The following is an 18,350-nucleotide window of genomic DNA, read 5'->3' as shown; positions in this document are numbered from 1 at the left end:
GAGGCTGACAAAAATAGCCGAGCATGATAATATGTTACTACACAGATAATATAGGTGTTGTGTAACATATCTACTGTATTCTCCATTGATATAAGATATACCTCCTAGACTCACCAGGAACACAATTTAATTGACTATTTTAGCTTAGAAAAGGATAGGTCTAAGCTGTATTTTAATCTAAAGTAATTGCAATTACTAAGCCGAGTGAGTGTTGCTGCTCACTGTGTAAATCAATGCATTTTCCTGGAGGAAAGATCAAATATTGATTTGTTCTTAAGGAAGGATCAGATGATCACTGGATTTTAATGGATGATTATTGTAAAAGCCTATCTTTTTATCATATGGATTAGGTAAAGGATGACAAAGAAAAGTACTTAACAAATAAGACACTTACTACTACATAATGTATCAGAGCATCACACTCACTAGAACATGGCTGTACTCTTACAGCCTATATTGGTGAAGGGGTTAACACATGTGAACTAAAAAGTGCTCAAAAATTTTAGTTTGCAAAAAACAGGAAGTAGAGAAATTTAATGCAGGCTAACATTTTGCCATTTGGTACATGGACAGCTTTTTTTCTCCGTCTTCTGTAATAACTGCTATATTTCCACTTTACATAAGACACATTTATTTCTTTATTTCCTACAAATTATCTTCCATGTTCCATAAATGAAAAAGTAAAGCAAAATATATTACATATATATGTGCGGTTTTCTTTATACGGAAGCTTTGGGCTGTGCTCACACTACCATTAGGGCTGTTGCATTTTTGGAGCATAGAAACTGAAATCAAAAGGAAGTTAATGTTTCCTCCTTTTTTCCCCATTGATTTCAAAGTGTTTTCAAAATAATGGAAAGGTTTGAGTATGCTTCATTTCTTTGGATTTCCATTTTTTAATGGAACAAATAGCACTGCAGACTGCGCAAATTGTTAAAATAAAAAAATGGAAACAGAACAAAAGCAAACCGAAACCTTCCCATTATTTTGAAAACCCTTTTAAAACCAATGGGGAAAAACTTCTATTCCATTTGATTTCTGTTTCTCTGCTTCAAAAAACAGGAGAGAAAGAAAGAAATGCTAGTGTGAACACAGCCCTAAATGAATTCTGTACTTTGACGTGTGTTTATAAAGAAGGTAAGCATTTAATGTATACTGTATAATTCAGGTTATCCATTTTACACAAGGCCAGGAGGTCCCAGCAAATTTTAGGAACCACCCGACATTTTAAAGTAATAATAAACAATTACTTTCAGGATCTTGATATAACACTAACCAGATAATCACGGTCAAAAGTGGGCTGTGTGAGAGTAGCCTTAGGGCTCAGTCAGATGGGCGTTTTTCAGTGCAAATTTAAGTGCGCAAAAATGCATGCGTAAAAAATTTTGCACGACGGAAGCGGGCGTCATGCTGAAAAAAAAACGCACTTGGCTGCGTTTATGCACACATGAAGTGCGCTGCCTGCTATCCCCTGCTGCGGCTGTGACAGCTGCAGCAGTGAATTCCTTGCATTGCTCTGAAGTGCTTTCAACAGCCAGGGATTTAAAATCCCCTCCTGCTAAAAGGGCTGCCACTGATTGGCTGAGCACTGTGACCAATGACAGCTGAGAGCTGCCTGTGATTGGTCACAGTGCTCAGTCAATCAGAGGCAGCCCTTTTAGCAGGGGGGGGATTTTAAATCCCTGCCTGCTGAAAGCACTTCAGAGCAGTGAGGGAGAAGACCCGGCTGGATGTGCCTGAGCTCTGATAGCTGCGGAGAGGCGAGCATATATGTATTTTTTTATTTTTTACACATTTTAAGGATGATTTTCAGGGAAGGGGTTATATTTAAAGCCCTTCCCCGAAAATCACTGCAGGGCTTGCCGGCAGCCCATTACTTTTAATGGAGCCGGCTGTAGCGCCGGCTCCATTGAATTCACTGGGAGAACATCGCACTCCTGTGCCACAGCTATCACATCTGTGCCAGAGGATCGCAATCTTCACTGTATGTTCTCAATGTGTCGGGGCTACTGCTGTTCCTGGCCCCATTTACCACAAGGTGAAACCTCTGGATGTGACAGCATCCAGGGGTTTCACATCCAAAAAAGGCGAATGCCGCAGTTACTTGCATTTGAAAATCCACTGTCCTATATTTGTTCTTAATAGATGCGAATCGCAAACGCAAGTGACAGGCGCCCATAAAAATGCCTGTCTGACTGAGCCCTTAGAGTTTCAGCAATCACAGATTGGAGTTCTTTAAGAACTCTGGGGTGGATGTAATCTGGACCCATCGCCTTATTCAACTTTAAGCACGCAAGTTTGCCTACTATATTAGCCTCCACAAACGCTAGATCTAAGGCCTTACAACAAGATGTAATACTCAAGTTGTAGTAAAGGATTGCTTAAAATCTCTTCTTGCATTAAAGCATAAACTTTGGTTGTCGTTACATTCAAAATTCTTTTCCACCTTCACCTCAGACACCAGATCCACATTTGTAAATACTAAATCTAAAATGTTTTCTCCTCTGGTTGATGACCTAACAGGTTGTTTCAGAAATGCTTCTTTAACTCCTCCTATCTAATTCCTGCTCTGTTTGAAAGTGCACTAGGAATACTTCAATCTACAGCAGACATGTTGAAGTCACTCATTACTACACTACTAACCTTTCTTGCCTTTTGAGTAATTTCATCAACTAGCAGGTTATCTTAATCCTCAATTTAAGTGTTGAGCGAATAGTGAAATATTCGAGTCAGGATTGCCCAACTTGTTTTTTCTTTTTAAATTATCGTGAATCAGAACAGGAGATTCTGACTCTCATTGATTTCAATGAGGGTAAAAATCAGCTTTACATATGTGTACATTTCCTTATATGAACGTGGCTCAGTTGTTAGCACTTTTGCCTTTTAGTGCTGGAGACCTACGTTCAAATCCATAAAGGAAAATGTTTGCATGGAGTTTGAAAAACTCCATACAGATGTTACTCTGGGTTGGATTTGAACCTACAACTCTAGCACTGAAAAGCAGCAGTGCTAACAACTGAGCCACAACAACTTTGCCTTCTGTTCTAGAGGAGGAAAAGCAAAGGAAGAATATACAAAAAAAAAGGTAAAAACAACACCTAGATGTCGCCCTAGTACTCACTTGAACCTACATTTACAGCACTGCAAGTCAGCAGTGCTAACAACTGAGCCAGCACACTTACTTTGTTTTTGCCCTTCTCCAAAGGAGAAGAAGATGAATACCAACAATAATTAACACACAGAAAACAAACTCCATACAGATGTTATCCATAATCAGACATAAATCTAGAACCCCAGAGCTAAAAGGTAATATTGCTGCCACCTAGCCACCAAGCTTTATCATTCTTACTCCTGCTGCTTCTTCATTGGAGCAGGAATAGAGGAAAAAGGAGAAGAAACAATCTTCTTATTCTCTTTCATCTCTTTATTAACTTCTCTTCTTCATTTGTAGTGCCCCAGAGGGTTCTATAGAGTAGTCAGAAAGAGTTAATAAGTTCCAGGGACCTCATTATGAGCCTCTAGGGGACATAGGAGGTGCCACACCTGAAATAGACGCTGCTATTGCTGGAATATCTAGCCCAACAGCAGCTTAGTGATTGGTGGTTTGGTTGCTTACCAACACCAAAGCCCACATGGAAAGTAATTTGAAGTGTGCATATGTTGTCATTTGTCAGTTGGAGATTGGGAGCAGAGGAGGGCAGATGCATAGACAAGAGCAAGAGAGAAGTAAGAAATCTGACACTGTCAATGTGGATACATATGTAACTTTTGTTGTTGCTATCATTGCTTTCAAATCCACAAGAGTGAACTGTCTCTATGACCTGACATTACATAGTAAACTGCATGCCTGCAGTCTACTGGCATCCAATTGGACTGGTCTTGTTATTTCACTTCCATAAATACCTAAAGCAGTCAGTATCTAAACTAAGCAGAGACTCTGACCAACCTCCAGCTGCGCGAGTCGCCACATGTGTCAGAGTAGCTGCCACTGTGACAAAGTGTAAACTGACACCACCCACTCGAGCTACCGCTGGCTTGCTGCAGTAAGAGGCTCAAAACTTGGCATCTGCCGACAGGATAGTGACTGCTGTGACCTATTTTACGTTTTTGTGTACCAAATATCAAAATTTTAAAGGGCCAGCCCCCATTCTTGGCAGATCATGTCAAAAGTAAAACGGACTCTATATAAAAAAAACTTGTATCACATGTCAGACGAAGGTGATAATGAGCAATTTAGCTCTCGCTCAGCCCAGAGCTTAACTGGCTTCACACCGCTGACAATGCCCTATTGCTTAGGCACCTATTGGCTGCCATGATACAGTGGAGAAAGGCATACCTTTTGTGAGTTTAAGAGTAAATGGGAGCCGTGTGGGGAGAAGGATTATGTAAGGGCCCCATAGATAGCTGGGATCTAAGACTCAGTCTTAACCCAACGTTTCTCCTTCCGAAATACATACTTGCAAGTACTCAAATTTTCTTTCTCAACAAAATGTACTGTCAAAATTTTAGGTGAGTAATCTGCCCTGTCCTATTGTTTGCAGTTTATGCCGAGGATGGCTGTGTTTTATATAGGGGGAAACTGTAGTGCCCCAGAGGGTCCTATTGAGTGGTCAGAAGGAGTTAATAAGTTCCTGGGACCTCACTATAAGCCTCTAGGGGACATAGGAGGTGCCACACCTGAAATAGATGATGCTATTGCTGTAATATCTAGCCCAGCAGCAGCTTAGTGATTGGAGCTTTGGTTGTTTAGCAACATCAGAGCCGCGTGGAAGGTAATTTGAAGTGTGCTTATGTTTTCAGTTGGCAATTGGAGATTGGGAGCAGAGGAGGGCAGATGCACAGACAAGAGCAGCAGAGGGATATAGTGCAGTGAGACAGTGAGTGTTTCATCAAAGGAGATAGAGGGTGGAAGAAAGGAGAGTAGTGGAGTTTCTCCTCCATCCTGAGTAAGGAAATCGGAGGCAGTCAGAAAGAGAGGTCATCATAATAGTAAGTGTTACCTCCCCTTGCGCAGTTAACTAACAGTGGAATATAATCTACCCTGCACAAACCCTTCCAGCCTGTCGTTGACAGCCCCGGACAAGGTAAAGGGATAATTTCTATTGTATTCAAATAACCTTTACCCTGAGAGAAGTAAGAAATCTGACACTGTCAATGTGGATACAAATGTAAAGGCTGGTTTACACGGGCAGATGATCGTTCAAAGATCACTCAAATGACAGTTTGAGTGACAGCTTTGAACGATCATTTTGTATAAACTATTAAGTAGCTACTCAGCTACTTAATAGCAATTAAGTGTGCAAATGAAGCCTTAGCTGAAGAGCAGTTAATAGCCCAAGTGCTGTTATCTGCATTCAGATCCTTTGTTCTCCAGGGGGAAACAATGCTATCAGCACTACCCGTGGAGAACTGCTAAAAAGGCTGACTGATGATTTTTAGGTTGGACTGAATTTAACGATCATCTAGCAGTGCCCGAAAAGCGCACGATGGGCACACATTTAGACGCAATGATTATCGCTAAAATGATCGCCGATTAGTGATTTTTTTAGGGATCATCGGCTGGTGTAAATGGGCCTTAACTGTTGTTGTTATCATTGCTCCCAAATCCACGAGAGTGAACTGTCTCTATAACCTGACATTACATAGTAAACTGCATTCCTGCAGTTTACTGGCGTCCAATTGGACTCTTTTCATTACCATAAGTAAGGTTTTTTTCATTTAAAGGCATTGGAGTCACATAAAGATATCAGCAGTCAGTACCTAAACTACACAGAGACTTTTACCAACCGCCTGCTTCGTGAGTTGCCATATCTGTCAGAGTAGCTGCCACTGTGACAAACTGTAAACTGACACCACCCACTGGAGCTACCTTTAGATCGCTGCACCTTCTCCATCTCATTTTCTCCCCCTCTTTCTTCTCCTTCTCCATTGGAGGGGAAAATAAAGAGAGGAAGAAGGAAAAGGAAGAAAAACAAGTAAGAAAATGCATGGTGGCTCACTCTTAGCACAGTTTCCTTGCAGTGCTGGGGTCCTAGGTACAAAGTTGTCCAAGGAAAACATCTACATGGACTTTGGATGTTCTCTCTGTGTTTCTATGTCTTCTTCCCCTCCCCCAGAGAAAAAAGACCAACTGCTGTTGTTCTTCTCCTCCTCCAGCACAGATCTGACACGTGTTGTGACTCTGTTATTATTCAAATCTGACCAAGGGCTGGATTTTTTTACATTCTCTTTGTGTTCTTGCTCCTACCCCTCTTCTGGAGCAGAATAGGCTGGTGTAGTGGCTCAGTGGTTAGCACTGCTGGAAACCAAGGAAAACATCTGGATGGAGTTTTTCAAGGGTCTTATAATAATACTGTGTTATTAACCTGGAATTTGCTATGTATTTGTCTTGATATTCCCTGAAGATGCCTGGGAGCTGGTGAAACATGTTTGGAGACTGTTTTTAGAACAGTTTGTTTGGCTGTGTTTTGCCCCTTGCCATCAGGGCTTGCTTTATGATTCCCATTGATACTGAGGAGGGAGTTTGAGTCTTCCACTTGGTTTATAGGAGCTTAGGGCAGTTTTTCACCTGATGAGTTTTCCCCCTTTATTTATATAAGACCCTTTGCCCCGATTGCAATCATATATTTCATACGTTTCCTTATACTGAGGAGGAAGTTTGAGTCTTCCACTTATGTCCCTGGGAAATAGGGCAAACCTGTACTCTCATACGGCTGATTTACCTAATGAGTGCTTATTTGTCTCAGACAGACTGCAATCTGGATTTTTAATCTTTAGCAGGTGAATTTAAATTTCTATCTAATAAAAGTTATATTTTAGGGAGCTTGGCATAGGGCTTTATGCCTTTGGCATTTTCTTTCATGTTAAATCATTTATGACACTTGCCGAGCTTCTAAGCCACTTTTTTTTTCTGATCGATCCTCAGTAAAGACAGTCTCAATGATGCACTAAAGGAAGATTGGGACAATAAGTTTAAGCATCATGAGACTATTGCTAAGGCTTTTGATAATTCAAAATAATTTTAAAACTGTTGGATATGTACACATTGCCCCATAGCTGCAATAACTGTGCATACATAGCTTTTCTTCTCGATGCATCATGATTGAGAAAACTGTCCAATACCTTACTATATACAGGGAAAAGTGGTAATCTAAGGTTTCCTGCACACTTGCGTTTTTCTTGCACGTTTTTTTTCACGCAATTGTCAATGGGACTTTCTAATGTTAAAAATGCATCGCAAGTTGGTGCTTTAAAATTTTTAGAATGTCCCATTGACAACCGCGTAAAATAAAATGCAGCGATTATCGCAACGTTAAAAACATGCAAGTGGGTAAGAGCACTAAAGATGATAATTCAGTCTGTCCACTTTTTACATGCAACCTGTCTAAAATTTGTTTGGGAGAAGATGAGTCCAAAACTCAGTGCATAGGGGTATCAGCGAACAAGGGAGAAATAAGATTATACTGTCTTCATAACATACTCCAATTATTTCTCACAGTAGCTAAACACTTTACCATAGAGTTGTACTATAAGACAATAGATGCTATTTTGGCTTGGTGATTAGCTAGTGTCCTTAATACCACTGCCTTAGCACTTTTTCCAAGTATCTATATTGTGTGCAGACACAAGAGCTTCAAGTGGCTTCCATTAAACAAGCTCAGGTTATGTACCCTTGCTCTTCATACAACTGCCACCTTTACACTCCCACATGATGGTCTCTCATATATGACTATTCCCAAACACACCCTTTTTAGAAGAGCAGCAGATAATATGGTGTCTACAAATGTGTGTCTCCAATGATCATGCAGATCTAGGACAAGCTAGTTGAGGCTACTGACTATTTGGATGACAAATAATTGCAGTATTGGGATTAGTCATTCAAACCAATGCAGTGAAAATCCCGTTGACTGTGGTAATAAAGCAACATACCATAGTACTGGATTAGCTGACAGCTGCCCGGGGTGGAATGTGCCAAATAATAGAACCAACTTGTCGCCATTATGTGGATCCTGGAGGTAAGATGCAAATTAAAGCTAGTGTGTAGGTTGCTGGGATGAGAGATACATGGCTAAAAGAACATGAGCAAAAACAGGATACATGTTAGAGTGACACATTTGCAGTATTCTACCCTAGTAAATGGTTCCAATCCATCGGAGGATGGATTATGGGTATAGCTTTATTCCAATTATTGCTACCGTATGTTTAGCTGTTTATGTTGCAATTAAAACCTTTATGATTCATATACCTTATTTGCTTAAAATGTATAAGAAAAAAACCAAATGAGTTACTAGGGAACACTCATGTGAAGATGTTCACCCCCTGTCACAACTATAATCTGCATCATCCAGCGCTCAGGGTTTCTCTAACCTAAATGAGCTCTCAAAAGGGGTAACAGAGTGAAACAAAATACTTCTTGGGGGCTAGCTCTAGGAAGGTGAAACACTAAAGTCACCCCTGTGGGACTAACCTAAGGAATATATCTGGTTTTGGATTAAAACTCTAATCAGAACTCTAATCTTGCTGGGATCCATCCTTAAGCCATATAGGGAGATAGTGTATCCCAGGAACTGAATTTGGGTCTGTTCAAACTCACACTTCCCCAGCTTGATGCAGAAGCTATTCTTCTGTAGTCACTCCAAGACCACTCAAACGTGCTTGCAATGTTTCTCCAAATTGTCACAGAAGATGAGGATGTCATCAAAATATGCCCCTATGAACTGATCCAACAGATCTCAAAATACATTGTTGATAAAGTGCTGGAAGGTAGCCGGAGCATTGCAGAGACCGAATGGCATCACTAGAGATTCAAAGTGTCCATATCTTGTTCTGAAAGTCATCTTCCATTCATCTCTATACCAGATTGTATGCTCTTCTGAGATCTAGTTTAGTAAAGACCTTGGCTGCCTGAAGCCTTTGCAGCAGTTCTGGGATTAATGGGAGAAGACGTTGTAACCTGATTATTTCCTTTTGCTGATCTAGCACCAGTGTCTGTAATCCAATGAACTTCTCATGATAGAAGGCACAAAGTTTCTGGAGCTCTGTAACTTGCTTCCTCTGCCGGCTCTGCCGGCTCCATGATTATTTCGTAAGTGTCTTACTGGTGCTGAATAAAAGCCTCAGGTGTAGCAGCCTCAGGTCTGGAGAGTAGTCAGGGAAAAGCCAGGAGTCAGCAATGGAAGTCTCAGTTTGCAGCACAAGGGGATGAGGCAGGTAACGTAGTCAGGTGAAAAGCCAGAAGTCAATATCCAGGGTTCTTGTCACAATAGCAGAGAAACAGGCAGAAGGGAAGCTGATCAGTCAAGCTGTAGAGCAGAATAATCACATGAGAAAGGAAGGATCAAGGCAAGGTTTATATAGTAAGCCTAATCAGAGGCAGGGCAGAGTCAGAACAGAGACTGGGTAGTAGGATCTGGAAACAAAGTCAAGGTATGCTGGGGGAACTGTCCAAGGCTCGATGGCTCAATATGGAGAACCACCGACCAGAGCACAGGAGGTAGTTTTGTAAAATCTCTTTGGGTAAGAATACAAGGAGAGAAGAACAGAAAGGACACCATTGTAGGCATTTACTATAGGCTGCCTGGACAAACAGAAGATTTGGATGAACTCTTTGTACATCAGATGGCCAAGTTCTCAAAAACGTATCCAGGCAAAAGTAATAGGTCCAATACATTCTTATCTGCCCTTGCTGATAAAGTTATCTACCAAAAGGTAGAAGAGAAAGCAAAGAGATCTGCTATCTGGGACCTAATTTTTACAAACAATGAGGAAATGCTCAATGAAATAAGAGTGGGTGGGACCCTAGGAGGCAGTTATAATGTTATCCTTGAATTTTGGATAATATGGGGAGGAAGACTCAGACTTTAAGGTTTGATTTCAGAAAGGCATATTTTCATGGACTCAGAAAGAGGATAAGAAGGGCCCAATGGCTGGATGTTAAAATAAATGTCCAAGAAGGTTGGGAAATTTGGGGGAATGAGATTCTCAAAGCACTATCTTTAACATTACCAAAAGAAGGTAGAATTGGAAGCAATTAAAGAGGCCAAGATGGATGAGCACAAAACTTCCACACATGCTAAAAAGGGAAAAATAAATGTTTATCAAATGAAAAGGGGGATGAGATATCTAAAGTAAATATAATGTAGTCTGCAGAAAATGCAGGGAAAGTCAGATTAGCTAAAGCTAATAATAAATTGAGGCTTGCAAGAGAGGCCAAAGGTAATAAAAAAGGATTTGGGAGATATGTCAAAAGCAAATGAAAAGTCAAAGATGTTTTAGGATTTTTACAGGATGTAAACAGTGAATTGGTCAAAAATGAAATTGAGAAGTTTGAACTTTTAAATTCCTGTTTGATATCGGGTTTCTCTCAGAAAGTAAATGTAACATCTTCATTATGCTGTCAGAGGAATAAAGGAATCCTGACTATATCTATAAACAGAAAGATGGTGAGCTCACTTAAATAAATTCAAGTCTCCAGGCAGGTCCAGGTGATTACATAATAGGATACTGAAGGAAGTAGCAGAGGTAATTGCTGAACCACTCGCCGTAATCTTTGAAAATTCCTGAAGAACAGAAGTCCCAGCAGATTGGAGAAGGGCAAATGTTGTCCCTACCGTCAAAGAAGGGAAGAGGGTGGATCCAGGAAACTCCAGGCCTGTGAGCCTGACCTCTATACCGGGAAAAAAAATTAAACAGCATGTATGCAAGTACTTGCATGAGAATACAGCAATTAACCAGAGCCAGCATGTATTTGTAACAAACAAGTCATGCCAAACTAATCTATTTTCCTTCTATAACAGATTTACTGTCTGTGTTGATCAGGAAAATGCAGTAGATTTGGACAACCTTGACTTCAGTAAAGCATTTGACAAAGTATCTCATGCCATTCTTATTGAAAAAAAAGATCAAATATGTGACTGACAATGCAATTGTTAGGTGGATTCACTACTGGCTTTGTGTTTGCACTCAGAATGGTCATAAGTAGCCCTGCCATGCCTTATCACAGTGATCATCAGTACGGTGTTGTGAGTCCCTCAGAGGGACACAAGTTGTGTAAAGAAAAAAAAGATAAAAAAAATGAATAAAAAAATGTTTTTAAAAAGTTTAAAAACCCTTTTTTATGCTTTTTCACATATTAGCATAAAAAAGGTTAAAAAAAATTAAAACCCCACATATTTGGTATTTTCGCGTCCGTAACGACACATACAATAAGCTGCACATGCTTTTGACTGTGCATGGAAAAAAACCGCTAAAAAACTGAGGCAAAATGCTAAGCATTTTGCCTCCCTAAAAACGCAATAAAAGTGATCAAAAAAGCCATATGTACCAATAAAAACTACAGCTCGTCTCGCAAAATTAAGCCCACATAGAGCTCCGTACATAAAAAAATAAAAAAGTTACAGGACTTTGAATGCAGGGATTTACAAAAAAAAAAGATTTCCAAAAAAATGGGTTTTATTGCAGTATAGTGGAAAAACCTAAAAAAAATGTAAGAATTTTGGTATCGTTGTATTTGTACCGACTCAGCTGTCATTTAATAGCTGAGAGCTGCCTCTGATTGGTCCCTGCGCTCAGCCAATCAGAGCAGCACTCAATCACCCATTCATGAATTCATGAATGGGTGAGTGAGAGCTGCCTCTGATTGGTGAGGGCTGTGACCAATCAGAGGCAGCTCATTCAGCAGGCGGGGATTTTAAATCCCCGGCTGCTGAATACTACACAGAGCATTTCAGGAGAACTGCCGGCCAGATGCGGCTGAACTCCGGCTGCTGGGAAAAGGTGAGTATACATTTTTTTTTATTTTTACACATTTTAGGATGATTTTCAGGGAAGGGCTTATATTTTTAAGCCCTTCCCGAAAATTCCTCCCACGCTCGCCGGCAGCCTATTGCTTTCAATGGAGCCGGCTGTATTGCCGGCTCCATTGAATTCAATGGGCGAACATCGTTCTTCTCTGCCACAGCTGTTACAGCTGTGGCAGAGGAGAACGATCTTTAGTATATGTTCTCAATGGGGTCGGCGCTGCTGCCACCGGCCCCATTGAGTGCATATATAAAACACAGCGATGCGCAGAACGCAGATAGGCGCGTTCTGCAAATCGTTGTGTCCTATAATTGAGCACACATCCGCATAAAAAGCGGACATGTGACGGATCCCATTGGGATGCATTTGGTCTATAGATCTGCAGATCGCAAGTGCGTCTGCAGATCGGACCAAAAAACGGTCGTGTGACCGAGGCGTTATGCTGCATTATTAACGCTGTAAAAAAAATATAAAAATCTGTGGCAGAATTAATGCATTTTCTCTCCCTGCTATCATAAAAAAAAAAAAAAAAAAAGTTTTACAATATAGTCAATGTACCCAAATGTGGCACTGATAAAAACCACAGTTCGCCACGCAAAAAACAAGCCCTTATACGGCCGCGTCGACGGAAAAATAAAAAAGTTATGACTTTTGATAAATGGAGAAAATCCGCCAAAAATCGTTACGTCCTTAAGCCAAAAATAGGCCATGTCCTTAAGGGGTTAAAGAACCAATCACAGCCATCGCATCGTGGAGGCAGTATTTATGAATTAGCCTAGCTGCCAATTTTTTTTAAGTATGCATAATAATATAACTGTACGTACTTACCTGTTGTGTTGCTTCGAACTACTAGTAATCAGCTCCGCTGTCCCACTAACTACCGTAATGTGCAATCATGTGACACACACATGATCACTGCAATCCCTGGTGTCCCTAAGGGCAGCTTCAGATGAATGTATGTGCATCTTCACTTTGCTGCTACGGAGCGTAGTTGCACATGAACAAGTTTTTTTTTTCCCTTTGGCTGTTCAAATTCTGCGCCATAGTGCAGGATTTTGAAAAAAACATGGGGGAAGATGGGTTCTGCCCTATCTTTTCTAAACCATACAATTAGTGGGCGAGAAACCCGATAATGAAAATGAAATCATTGAAATCCATGTGTTTCAGGCACTTATGCTAAGGCCATGGAACATCCACAGACTCCTCAGCGATCATGTGATTGCACAATGCGAAAGTGAGTGGGGATAGCAGCAATAATTACCAGTGACCAGGGAACAACACATGAAATAAGTATGTATTGTTTATTTTATTACATTCAGCCGCTAAAGGTGGCATTATATATATTATATATATATATATAGGTGGCATACACGCAATTGTATTAATTATTAATTAATACAAAAATGTATTAATTATATATAATGGTGGCTAAAGATAGCATTATATTATAACATGGCATATCTAAAGGGGGGTAATATCTACTGAGCAAAAGGTGACATTATATCTAAAAGGTGAATGAAGGTGGTATATATATATATATATATATATATATATATATATATATATATATATATATATATATATATATATATTATATATCAAGGGGGCCAGAGGGGACATTATTCCTAGAAGGGATCATTATGACTGACTGGGACAAAACATAGTATGTTAGGCTGAAAAGGGCGCATTATACCTAATTGGAGGCATAAGAAGCCCCCAATTACTGAATTGGGATAAAAGGAAGTATTATGATTGAGTGAGAACATAAATAAGGCATTATTGCTAAGTGAGGTTACTACCACGTCCATTGCCACCCATATGTTCTATCTTTTGTAGGTGCGAATTTTATGTGCATGTAAAATTCGGACATGTGACTGCTGCCATTCAAAAGCATTGGTTCTATATAGATACAGATCGCAAACGCACAAAACATGAGCACAAAAAAACGTCCGTCTGAGTGAGGCCTGAATATCAGTTTCATGAACTTTCGAGAGACATGCATTTGAAAGGCAATTCATACAAGTACCAGTTGCATATTAAGAGTATTTTCATTTCTATTGCAAATATTAAATTGTATTTTTACCAGTTATGTGGAAAAATGCAATAGGGAGAATGTAGTTAATTCTACTGTGAGGTAAAATATGAGTCTTTAACATATTTAATAATGTTAGTGATTATACAGTTGTCTTGGCAGACACTAGGGGGCGAATACAGCACTCCCTCTCCCTGTACTCTGTCAGCTGTAATTGCTGCTAACAGTAGCCATTAGCAGTAGTTGGTCTATAGATTGTGTTCTGCTAATTGCTATGCTGCACTCTTTCACCGTGTAACGATGAAAGAAGTTTTATAACCAAGGCATCTGTTTACACATAAGGATACATTGTAGTATCGCACATGATAAAAAAAAGAGAATTCAGCTTTACAGTTCGTTACTGAGAGAAGGAAGATCAATGACCCCTAAAACATTGTACACTTTCCTATCTAAATATGCTGTAATACTTGCAGCAAAAAATTAAATTGTGTAAGTACTTGTTACTAACAAGTCTCTATTTATTTATTTATTTTGTATACAGATGTGAGACAAAACAATACAATGAATAATTAAGTGACCCCTTAATCAGCTCAGCTGGGTTCTGGTGGGCACATAGGTGGGTATGTTTTCTTTTTATAATTTTATCTCATGCCCAGCCTTTATTGACACATGCCCTTTAATAAAAAAATATTATAGGTCAGGATCCAATCTCACAATTTAAAATAAGGGCGATTAAACAGATTTTCTCTTTAACCCTTTCCAATCCAATTTGTATCCTGGTTTTCCTAGGGGGCTTACTCTTTTTCTGCCGTTATACAACAGCGCTATATGCTGGCTAAAGCCAGTACTGCATGAGGTGATACGTTGGATAGGCTCCGACAGCAGAGAGGCTGGCAATATACAGTAAGAGAACCCCGACGAATGTCTTCCAACATTGGAGCTGTACAGCCTTAAAGGAGATGTCCCGCGCCGAAACGGGGTTTTTTTTTTTTCAACCCCCCCCCCGTTCGGCGCGAGACAACCCCGATGCAGGGAGGTAAAGAAAGCTCACCGGAGCGCTTACCTGAATCCCCGCGCTCCGGTGACTTCTCTACTCACCGCTGAAGATGGCCTCTTCCTCCGTGGACCGCAGCTCTTCTGTGCGGTCCATTGCCGATTCCAGCCTCCTGATTGGCTGGAATCGGCACGTGACGGGGCGGAGCTACACGGAGCTACACGGAGCCCCATAGAAGACTGCAGAAGACCCGGACTGCGCAAGCGCGGCTAATTTGGCCATCGGAGGGCGAAAATTAGTCGGCACCATGGAGACGAGGACGCCAGCAACGGAACAGGTAAGTATAAAACTTTTTATAACTTCTGCATGGCTCATAATTAATGCACAATGTACATTACAAAGTGCATTATTATGGCCATGCAGAAGTGTACAGACCCACTTGCTGCCTCGGGACAACCCCTTTAAATCATAATGTCTTCAGAGGTCAGACAGTGAATTGGAAAGGGTTAAAGGGAAATTGTCATGTGCTTTTTATTACCTACACTGATGGCAGTATAAAGTAGTGAAACTCTGATTTCAGTGGTCTATCACTTATAAGATAAAGTACAGTGGTTTTTAGGAACTTAAGGCTAATTCACACTAGCACTATGGGTTCCTTTTTCCTGATTTGCTATGGGAGCAGGAAAACGGAATCCACTGGCCGAACGGACCCATCATATGATGGGACCAAATAATGCCGAGCAGACCACATTGACTATGATGGGGTTTGTCCAATTTACAGCTGGTCGGCCAGTATTTCACAGGATGAAATAACCTGCAAGTGGAACCTCCAACACTGATGTGAACGGACTCTTACTGGTTGTCCCTTCAGTTTTCAACAAGGGATGAGTGCTGCTAGCCACGCCTATCCTTGATGATTGACAGTTTACTAGCTATTGTTAGAGCAGTAAATATGAATCCATTTTGTATCTTGAACCCTTGTTGTATTATGCTTCAGCCTGTCATATCATATTGTTGAATATTTTCCTTTACGAGAACTTTTCAGATGAACATTTAGTACACAACCTAAAATAAAATAAATAAAAATGTCAACGCCAAAACTATGGCTAAGAGATTGTCAAATGAACTAATTATATATATATATATATATATATATATATATATATATATATATATATATATATATGGTATACCAAAAGTCATAGAAAATAATAGAGGCACACATTTTTCTTAGCCTTCTACTCAGTCAGACCTGTGCCTAATCATAAGACTGAGTTAAGCCCCTATGAAGTTTTGTTTGGTAGGGTCCTTGTATACTTTCTCAAGTCCCACCATGAGGATCTCACTTCCCACGTGAGTGCTTTATGTTAGGAGTTAACTGTCACTCATAAATGTGTATTTTCCTTGATTCCAGATCCAGACTGAAAAGAACAGGCGCATAGTTTTGCTTTCAGGTGACTGTGTTTCGCACAAAAGGACATATCGGGGAAAAAAAGTCTGGAACCGAGATTTGATGGACCATAACAGATCCAGTTGACAATAGTCACTTCAGTCAAATTGAATAGAAAAGATAATTGGGTCATGCCAACCACTGTATGTGAATTTCTATCCAAAAGGAAGAATGAAATACCCGCTAGAACCATGCATGTCCTTTTAGTTATGGTCATAGTACCATTGGTTTGGGGCTTGAATATGTTGGAAAATAATTAGGACAATAAGTTTGTTAATTTTCATGAAGTTTTTGTCATAGTATTTGATGATTTAAAAAAAAAAAAGAAAATTTGCTGGATATGTACATCTAGTATACTTTATGGCTATATAGCAAGACACCTTCCTAATTTGTAACCAATGCTGTTAGGGTAAAGTTTTAGATTTAAATTCCAACTGCAAGATGGTGCTCAAAACTGTTGTGCATTATGAGAAATGGCGCTTATGCGTAAGATTTCCAATAGCATTAGCTACAGCATTAATATTAGCAGTTTGCTTTTGCAAAACAACCACTATACTTTAAGACATTAAGTAATGGCAATGGCGTCTGTCATGACAATCTACAATTTTGTGCTGTTGCTGCAAAAATACCTCCAAATACATGAAAATAGTCAAAATTATGAGACAAACACTTGTCAGTCAGTGCTTAAGGACTGCACAGCAGACTTCTTGGTAACCTGTGTTGTAACAGCCTTGCGATTTGCTTCCACGATTGAAGCAACAGTTGTTTTTCTTAGTCATTAGTAAAAAGTCTGAAAATTTATGGTCTCTGAGCACAACCTTGTTGTAGACATAAGAACTTGAGACTGCCCCAAATAAAGGTTTGCTAAAAGGAAAAAAAAAATAGATGGTGTCCTGCTTTGTAGTTGAACGTTGAGTTTTTTGGGCCACCCTAATATGTACCTATGCAACTATAGTATCCCCCTGTATGCCTTTTGTGTGTATACCCCTCATTATTGAGAAGATTAGGTCATGTTTTAATAAAATACTTAGTGCCCTTGTGTTATCACAAAAACACCAGAGCACAAACCCCCAATAATGGTTAGAACATGGCTCGGTGACCTCTAGCTGGTGCTTAATTGCTTATACACTGGACATCTTCATGCTATCTCATTTGCCCAGGAAAATGCTGTTATAAGCCGGTATCCCTTCTGGAAAAAATGGGTATGTGTGGAAGTCACAAATAATGTGGTGACTCTGTTTCTGAATTGTGCCCCCTGTGGGGATTGCAATAGGCTACCTATTAAACATGTACAATGTGTGGAACAACGTAAATGATAAGACAGTAGAAAATTGGGCCAGAGCATAGGATGCCCTAATCTTAGATGACAAATTGTGTAGAGTCCTTGATCATGCGGTAGTAGCCATGATTATTTTGTGTTACCACATGATGGTCTGTCATAAACAGTAAGCCATGAACACACACTCTTCAAGAAAGCAGTGGATAATTGGCCAAATGGTAAGCTTCATGTAGTGTCTATGGGCATGGCTAACTGGATGATTTCATTTGCCCATTCATACTATGGATGAGGGATTAGTTAGTGAAACCTACCAATTCTCTAGATGATCAAATTTTCACACTATGGGGGCTGGTTAATCAAAATAATGCATTTAAAGCTTAATTAATTATTGTTACTAACCAATACACAATATTGCTAGATTACCTTAGAGTTGCCCAAAAGTAGAATATGCCAGTACGTTTTGTACTTTGTCACACTTAGGTATTCTTATGCATCAAACACCTGACTACAATTTGGAGAAAAAAAGGAATTCTGTCAGCTAAATAAAACCTGTGAGAGACCTCGCACACTGTTGAGTAATACTGAAGTAATAGTTCTGAGAGCATCAGTAGTGGGGTTCTTGGGACAAGCAATAACTAATGGCAGGGTATAAATGGTATAGCATGTGATATGGCAAGAGCACTTCTCACTACCTCACTGGATCTTGACTTAGTACTGGTGGATGTACAAGGTACTCAGAAAGCTGTTCTACAGAACACAGCTGCAATTGATGGGATTCGATCATGGATGTGAGAAA

This window comes from Eleutherodactylus coqui, chromosome 1, assembly GCF_035609145.1.
Source record: "Eleutherodactylus coqui strain aEleCoq1 chromosome 1, aEleCoq1.hap1, whole genome shotgun sequence".
In the NCBI taxonomy this organism is placed as follows: Eukaryota; Metazoa; Chordata; class Amphibia; order Anura; family Eleutherodactylidae; genus Eleutherodactylus; species Eleutherodactylus coqui.
Note: the sequence above shows the minus strand (reverse complement) of the source record.